This window comes from Rhinatrema bivittatum, chromosome 4 (genome assembly GCF_901001135.1).
Source record: "Rhinatrema bivittatum chromosome 4, aRhiBiv1.1, whole genome shotgun sequence".
Classification (NCBI taxonomy): domain Eukaryota; kingdom Metazoa; phylum Chordata; class Amphibia; order Gymnophiona; family Rhinatrematidae; genus Rhinatrema; species Rhinatrema bivittatum.
Window position 1 is genome coordinate 410,345,952 of NC_042618.1, and position 9,156 is coordinate 410,355,107.

Here is a 9,156-nt window from a genome sequence, read left to right on the forward strand (position 1 = left end):
CTTGTGCACACAATGAACCCTGTAATAATTACAGTACTTTACAGCCCCAATACTTCTGAAATGACAAAACTGAAGATTTGACTATTCCTCTGCATTCAGGCAGGCCAGTCCATACAAGTGGGTTATGGACCTCTAGCAGCAGATGGAGATGAAATAAAACTAACTTGCTGATGTCATGGACATATAGCCCTGCCCTGACAGCTCCCCCGTATTCTCAGTCTCCAGCAGATGGTGGGCATGCACCTGCCTATGGGGAATTGCTTGTAGTAAAAAAAAAAAAAAAAGGCCCTATAACCTTTTGATATGTGGTTTGGCTTACATTTTAAAGTAGGAAGAGGAGAGCCAATGTATAATTATTCCCTTGTTCTCATAATCTGCTGAACAGTCTCAAATAGCTGAAGTGTAGATAGGACCCATTTGTTGTGGTGATAGCAGCAGTATGCTACATTTCTCTAGTCCCAGTATTTTTGTCAGTCTATACACGGGCAGGCTGGCAATACGTTTACATTGAGTAACATGGTACAAATGAGGAATTCATCATTTGTTCAAAGTTGGAAAACTCATTCACAGTATTGATGATAATGAGCTGGTTACAGAATTTCCTACCTAGCAAGGTTGTGTCTGAAGGAAAAATGAGATAATGAAAATAAGGCTATAGTTATTATATATGGTGATCATATTACAACACCGAGCAAGTACAGTTTTATAATGGACTGCACCTATTGTTTAGGATCCTACTGGGTGCTTGTGAGCTGTATTGGCCAGGGACAGGTTGCTAGGCTTGATGCACTTTTAGCTGATCCAGTATGGTATTTGTTCTTTTGAACCTACACCGGTATAAAATATATGCTGCTGCTCTTGTCCTCCCCATCCACTATTAAAATGCTAATCAAGTATTTCTTCAAAACAACAGCGAAGAAAAGCAAGTTTGCTTACCGTAAACGGTGTTTCCATAGATAGCAGGATGAATTAGCCATGCTGTCATGGGAACTGTCAGTCAGGCCTGGGAGGCGGAGCTTCTTAAGTGATGTCAGAGCTTTGGTCTGAGGCTGCACGTGGTTTCCCGCGCTGATAACGACTCTCCTCAGTCTGTGATAAAGCAAATGTGGTCGTAGAGTTGATGTCGACTGATCAGGGAGGTGGGTGGCTCAGCATGGCTAATTCATCCTGCTATCTACAGAAACACCGTTTACGGTAAGCAAACTTGCTTTTTCCCGTCGATAGCAGGGCTGAATTAGCCTTGCTGTCATGGGAGTCCTAAGCTCTCAGTACACTGACGAACAGGTCATAGGTATTGTCTTATACAGCGTGGTGAAGGTAAGGTGACAGTCGACCTCGTGGAGTCCGTGGACAATGATTGTAGAAGGGTTTTACCAAACCTTGAATCGTCCACCGTCTGTTGGTCGAGACAGTAATGGGAAGTGAACGTGTGAAGAGAAGCCCACATGGCTGCTTTACAAATGTCTACTGGTGGACTATGGCGCAGATGGGCAATGGAGGCTGCCACCACTCGTGTTTGATGAGCCTTGGGCCGAGATGGCAAGGCAGAATGACGTTTGTTATGACAGAATTGTATACACTGGGTGATCCAGCTAGAGATGGTGCGTTTGGTTATCAGAAGGCCTGGAGCATTCGGGTTGAAAGAAACTAAGAATTGTGATGCCATGTGGGACGAGTAGGTCCTCTGTTTATAGTAGGCAAGTGCTCTCTTGCAGTCCAGGGTATGTAGCAACCTCTCTCTGTCATTCTTGTGAGGTTTGGGGTAGAAAGTCGGTAACTCAATGGATTGGTTGAGATGAAATTGGGAGACTACCTTTGGCAGAAACGAGGGGTGTGTCCGTAAGAGCAGCTTATGGTGGTAGAATTGGAGGTATGGGCTGCAATGAACCAATGCCTATAATTCGCTAACTCGTCGCGCTGATGTTACTGCGGTCAGGAAGACTACCTTCCAGGTGAGGTATTTTGGATGCGCGGATTCCATTGGTTCGAAGGGCGAGACCATCAGTTGTTCAAGAACTAAGTTTAGATTCCACGGAACCAGTGGTTTGGATACCGGGGGCCAAAGGTGTGTGTGAGGCCTTTTACGAATCGAGAGACCATCGGATGGATAGAGATGGGTTAGCCGTTATGCGATCGGTGAAATGCTGCAATCACACTGAGGTGGACTCTGACTGAAGCTGTAGCAAGACAGCCATATACAATGTGTGTAAGTAGTCCAGCAAGGTTTCTGGCGTACAGGTAAATGGGTCAACCTTCCTGGAGTCGTACCACGTGGTGTAGCGCTTCCATTTGAAGTGATAGTTTTTCTTCGTGGACAGCTTGCGAGCTGCTAAGATTACCTCCTGAACTGTGATGGAGAAGCCTTGTTCCGACAGAAAGCGCTGTTTCAACCTCCCAAGCCGTGAGATGCAGAGAGGAGTGCAACGGGTGGAGGAGAGACCCGTCGTCCTGGGACAGCAGGTTTTCTTGATTGGGGAGTCTGAACGGCGCATCCGCCAACAGGTGTAGAAGGTGTGCGTACCATGGTTGGCGAGGCCATGCCGGTGCCACGAGGATCAATTGTGCCTCATCCCTCATGCACTTTGTAGGGTCTTTGTGATGAGGGGAATTGGGGGGGAATGCGTACATCAGGGGCTCCGTCCATGGAATGAGGAAAAGCGTTCCTGAGCGACCCTGTGTGGAGTCGGCCACACAGAGCAGAAGCAATGTACTTTCCGGTTGTGCTCTGTGGTGAAAAGATCTATGGATGGTTGGCCCCATTTTTGGAAGATGGTCTCGGCTACCTCATTGTCGAGAGGCCATTCGTGTGGATGGAATATCCGACTCAGCTGGTCCGCTTGAGTATTCGCGATTCCTGGCAAGTAAGTGGCTTGTAGTTGAATGGAGTGGTGGATGGGACCATTGCAGGAGGGTGAGGGCCTCGCGGCACAGAGTCCAGGAGCCTGAGCCCCCCTGTTTGTTGATATAAAATATGGTCACCTGATTGTCCATGTATACCATCACCCGGTGGCCTTGGAGGTGAGAGACAAAGGTGTGTAGAGCATATCGGATGACTCTCAATTCCAAAAGATTGATGTGAAGAGATTGTTCACGCTGTGACCTTGCGTCTGGAGGTTGTCGAGGTGGGCCCCCCAACCTTTGTGGGAGGCATCCATGGTTAGGACCGCATTGTGCGGTAGGAGAGTGAAAGGAGCTCCCTTGGTGAGTGTTGGTTTTCGCAACCACCAGTCTAAGTCCGTCATGGTTTTTGTCAAGGTCACTTTCCAATGTAGTGGTTGAGAATGTTGTTTCCACTGCCGTGTGAGACCCCATTGGAGGTATCGCATGCGAAGTCTCGTGATGGAGACTGCGTGGATCAAGGCAGCCATATGTCCCAAGACTTGTAAGACTTGATGTGCCGTCTGCGACAACGGTCGACTTCAGGCTGCGGAAAAGGAGTCGCATGTTTCGTTTTCTGTTGGCCAGCAGAAAAACTCGGTATTTGATTGTGTCCAACTGAGCTCCTATGAACTGTATTGTTTGTGCCAGATGTAAGTTGGACTTCTGATAACTGATGATCAATCTCCCAACTTGTCTAGGCATTGAATTGTATGTTGGAGATGTTGCCGAAGCGTGTCCGGACTGGCGGCTACCAACAGCCAGTCATCAAGGTAAGGAAATATCATGATCCCCCTTTGGCGGAGGAACGCCACCACCACTGCCATACATTTGGTGAACACCCTGGGCGCTTTTGACAGGCCAAAGGGCAGGACTTTGTATTGGAAGTATTGGCCATGGACTTGGAAAGACAGGTATCGCCAGGAGGAAGGATGCATAGGAATGTGAGTGTATGCATCCTTGAGGTCTATGGAGCACATCCAGGCTTGGGGTTGGATCAAGGGTGGCAGAGATTTGAGAGAGATCATTTTGAACTTTTCCTTGACGACGAACTTGTTCAGTTCTCTGAGGTCCAAGATTGGACGAAGGTCCCTGGATTTCTTTGGAATTAGGAAGTAAGGGGAGTGGAATACCGCGAGATGTTCTGTCGGAGGGATACGGCGAATCGCCTGCTGTTGTAATAACGCCGTCACCTCCTGCTCCAAGCGGTTTTGATGGGGTCTGGACCCCCTTGGTGCAGAATGAGGGAGTGGTTGGGGGGGGGAAGAGTGGAAGTGAATTCTGTACCTGTGTTGAACAATGTCTAGTACCCATTGGTCCTTGGTGATCTTCTCCCATTCCCGGATGTGTGCTGTGATACCTCCCGCTAGCACCTGTTGCGGTGGTGGCAGGGCGACGCTCAAAAAGACAGGTTAGTCTTGGCCGGGGCAGCGTGTTGTGTTTGTGGGCGCTGGCCCCAGGGTCGTCCCCAATGGTTTTGGTTTTGTTGATTCTGCGGACGGGAAGTCTGATAAGGTGGGGGACGGTACAAAGCTTATGGCCTATAAGGCTGGCGCTGGAAGATCTGTCTGCGAGGTAGTGTGGGGTATCGGCGTGTTGCAGAGTAGGATTGAGGAGTGGCCAGCGATTGTACAGCCATGGACTGCTCCTTTAGCTGGGCCACAGTTTCCTGGAAACTGGTCCCAAACAAATTGTCTCCTTTACACGGTAAATTGGCCAATTTCTCGTGGACATCTTCTCTAATGGAGCTGGCCCACAGCCACGCCATACGTCGCACCGCAATGGCAGCTGCGGAGGCCTCAAACCCTTCATAGATGGTGCACAATAAATGGCGGATGGCCTCTTCCAGGTCTTGTACATGATTAGTGTCCCCAGTTGGATGGACAAGGTCTGAGCTTTCTTTCATCCATTGTACACACTCTTAGAGGTATTGGATGATATAGAACTGGTGATGGTTAATGCGGGTGGCCAGCATTGACGCCTGGAATGTGTGCTTCGTAAATTTATCCAGCAAACGAAGATCTCTGCCCGGAGGGGTAACGAGTGTAACCTGGATTTCTTAGCTCTCGCCATTGCCGATTCAACTACCAGAGATGCATGGGGTAGTTGTGGAGTCGAATAGTAGGGCGATTTTTGCATTTTATACTTGAAATCGGTTTTCCTCGAAACCGGTGGAAGCTGAAAAGGAGTATCCCAGGAGCGTTCCAGCACGGAGTCTAGCACCCCATGTGGAGGTAGAGAGGTAGGCTCTGCCGGCAGATCAAAAATCTTAGATCTAAAGTTGCCGGTCTCGGATCTGGCACCTTTTGAATGTTAAGGTTGAGGACCAAACCTATCTTTTCCAAGAACTTTGGATAGGTAAGGTCTTCCGGAGGAGAGTATGGTTCCACCGGTTCGTCTCCGGGTTCGGAGTGGTACCCTGTTGAGCTATTCGGTGATGTGGGCTGCAGGTCCGGCGACACTGGGGTACCCGACCGGTGAGGTTGTGGTGCTGGTGTCAGGGCTGGACAGAGGGCCCGTGGGGATGGGGGTCTTATGTCCTGTGGAGATGGAGGACGTGTGTTTTGCGTGGACAAATGCTCTGAAGGTTGTGGAGACTCCTGGTCAGTACTGGCGAGGAATTTCCCATCTGATAAGTGGATTTCATGACTTCAAAGAAACCCGATAATACCAGAGAGAGGTTGACGAAAGCGTCCTTTGTCACTGGCGGCATCGGTGGTCTAGCCGGTACCTGTAGTCTGCCTGCTGGAATGGCTGCCAAGAGGATATCTGTAGCTGGTGGCTGAGTCTTGGGCACGCATGTGTGCAGTTTTTCCCGCACCTTGCGTTTTTTCGCCAGGGGTTCCGCCAGAACGTCAACCCTGGAGTGACATTTGGAAGCTAAGGATAAGTCTGAAAACACAAGAGCCGAGAAGGCAGAGGAGACTGACGACGAAGATAGTTGAATTTGCCCTTCGTTCCTGTCTGATCTGGACGAGGAGGCTGGTGAAGAGGGTATTAGGGTCAAGGGTGCATCCCTGGACGCCTTCGATATCGTAGCTAGCAGTACGAAATGGGATTTCTTCTGCGTCCCAGTTTGTTCTGGGGAATGCGAGATTTAGTTGTTTTCTTACTAGTTCCTGGTGGTGGCGCCGAGGGCATCGTGTCATGCGTCGATGGCGCCATGGTTTTCGTCGCTCGCTTCGGTGCATCGGCGCCGTTGCTTCGTGCCACGATGATGTCGATCCATGCGTCGGAAGAGGGTGCGTTGTAGTCGGCGCCCGGGGTGACTCAGAAGGTCCTGGTCGATGCGCCTGATCCTCGGCGCCATAGGTTTGGTAGCCTGCGTCGCGTCCATCCGGCGCTGCATCAACTGGGCGTGCGGTGCTGCTTTCGACACATGGGCCGGTTCCCGGGTATGTGTCACTACGCACAGTCTCCTTAGATGTAAAGATTGTCCTGCAGGGATATTATCCTTTAACTGTTGTGGATGAAAACTCTCAGTATGTAAGACAGTGTTCCTACCTGCTCTTTCCTGCAAATTGTAGTAATAAACTGATGTTCCAATTTATTAATAATTACATCTAGAAAGGGGATGCTATTCTGCCTATATGTAAACTCAAATTTGAGATTGTCAATAGTATTGGTCCATGAGCTAAACTCTTTCAACAAAAGAGATAAAGGATATCGGAAAAAGGAAAAAAAAGGGTTAACTGGGAAATCTCAAAGTTTGTTTCCCTTCTAGGTGGTGTGGCATTGAGACAAGAATTGATTGCGATCGAGGCCTTGGGATGTACAGGCCAGATGGGGTACATCTTTCTGATATTGGCATGGATATCCTATTATGCACCTTTCAGGACGCAATGCAGGCAGTGCTGCATGCTTTGGATTCAGTCCCAGTGCATGGGGGGGAGATGGGACAAGCAAGGCTGCTATCCTATCCCATGGTGGAAGATAATTCTGACCAGAGGTTTGGCAGGACTGTAGCACGATGAGTGACTTTACAGAACTTAACTGCTCTAAGGCCTACCTGGAATAGGCCCGAAACAAGGGTGTATAATTTGAGCCGATTCAATCAGGAACACAGCTGTGTCGGTCTGGCAGGCTGTGACAACAATAGACACAAGCAGAAAAACAGCTGGGGCAGTCTGGCAGGCTGCAAGCAAAAGCGTTGAGAAAAATAGCAGGCACACATAGGTGGGTCGGTCTGGCAGGCTATGCACTCCCTGCCTCGGCTGGGTCCATCTGGTAGGTCGAGGGCAGCCAAGCAGGCGGGCCAGCTGCAAGTGACAATGTAGGTTGACTGATTACTTGATTGAATATATATATATTGTAAGCCAAACCTTAGATAGTCAAGTTAGGATGCATGATATGTCATTGTACCTTGAATGCTAAATAAAGCTGCAGCCCCGAATTTTTCCCACAAAGAGATTGCCTGATGATTCATAGTGTGTGCTCTCAGTTTTGTGTGCTGGGAAGGAGGCAAAGGGAGATAGTAGGCAAGGGTGCCTTGCTGGCCAGGACCTACAGTGCACATTTTAAGGGTTGCCCAGGCCTGGTGCCACCGGATGTTACAAACTGTGCAATTGCACAGGGGGACGTTGGGAGCAGGGAAAGGCCTATGCTAGTGCCAGTGGACCTGATCCCACAGGCGGCAGAAGAAGCAAGAGGCTGCAGAGGAAGAGGAAGCCCATATGGCAGCTCCTCAGGTGCTGGCCCCATGGTATTCAACACTCTTAGTGCTAGCACTTCCTGTATTCTCAGCTCGTAATGCATGAGATGAGAATACAGGAAGTGCTAGCACCAAGAGTGATGAATTATCTTGGAGCTAACACATGAAGAGGAGCTGCAGAACGGCTGATCTTCACAAAGAAGTACTGGCTGGCAGCAGCAGCAGTGGAAAAAGAATGACCTGTGGATCCTGACTGCCTGGTCTGTAGGAGGCTGCCTATGATGGGTGTGTGAGTGAGTGGGAGGCTGACTGGGATGAGTGGGTGTGTGCGTGCACATGTATACATGGGAGCCTTCCTTGAATGGGCAGGGTGTGTGTGAGAGTGAAGAGGGGAGCCTGCCTGGGATTTGAGTGGATGTGAATGGGAGCCTGCCTGTGGTGTGTGGGTGTAAATGGGAGCTTGTCTGGGTGTGTGTGTGAGAGAATGAGGCCTGACTTTGTTTTGTGTGTGAGAGAGAGAGAAAGAGAGGGAGAATGGAGGCTGCAGGTGGATTCCAACTTGTCAGCAACAGAAATGAAGATGAGGGCCTGGAATTGCTAGTAAATCCCAACCAGAGAAGAGCTGGAGATGTCTGCAGATTGAGGGAGGGTATGTGTGTATATAAGAGAGGAGACATTTTGTGCATCCCACTCCCACTAATCCACTACAATCTCAGGGTGACTGGAAATCAAAAGTTGCCAAGTATGGAGAGCGTGAATTCTTTAAATCCTTTTAAGTTTTATTTTTCAGGTGTTATTTGATGTGTCTGCTGTTTTGAAATATTTTATTGGTGTTTGGGGACACTTAAAAAAAACTTGTTTATGAGTTTTTAATTATTTGATCTTTTATTCATTAGCTTTTTTTAAAATAATATTATCAGTATGTTTTTAGTATTATGATTATTATTTTATTTGATTTTGTTTGATAGAAATATAGAAATGATGGCAAAAAAGAACCAAATTATCCATCCAGTCTTCCCAGCAAGCTTATGCCAGTCTGCCGCACTGTGCAAGTTACCCTCATGCTTATCAGTTTCCCCAAACCGTAAAAGTCAGGGCCCTCATTGGATGCTGTTTGAATTCAATTTCCCTTTACACTTGCCATGGAAGCAGAGAGCAATGTTGGAGTTGCATTAACAGAATCAAGGCTTATTTGTTAAGGGTACTAAAAGCTGCATCAGCAAGTTACTCAAATGCTTGTTTCCCAAACCGTAAAAGTTGGGGCCTTCGGTGGTTGCTGTCTGAATGTAATTCTTTTCCCACTGCTGTTGAAACACAGAGCAATAATGGAGTTACATTAATGGTATCAAGGTTTATTTAAGGGTAGCAACCACCACACCAGAAAGTTACCCCCATGCACTCTTTTCTTCATTTCCATCCTCTAGCCTTTAGGGATCCAGTGTTTATCCCATGCCCCTTTGAATTCCTTCACTGTTTTTGTCTTCATCACCTCCTCCGGAAGGTCATTCCAGGCATTCACCATTCTATCCGTGAAGAAATATTTGAAGAATGGTGATGGTTCTGTTTTATCATTGTATTACAAAGAGTCTGGCTTCTTGCGGTTTCCAGTTCAGTTTTTGTCTGCATGT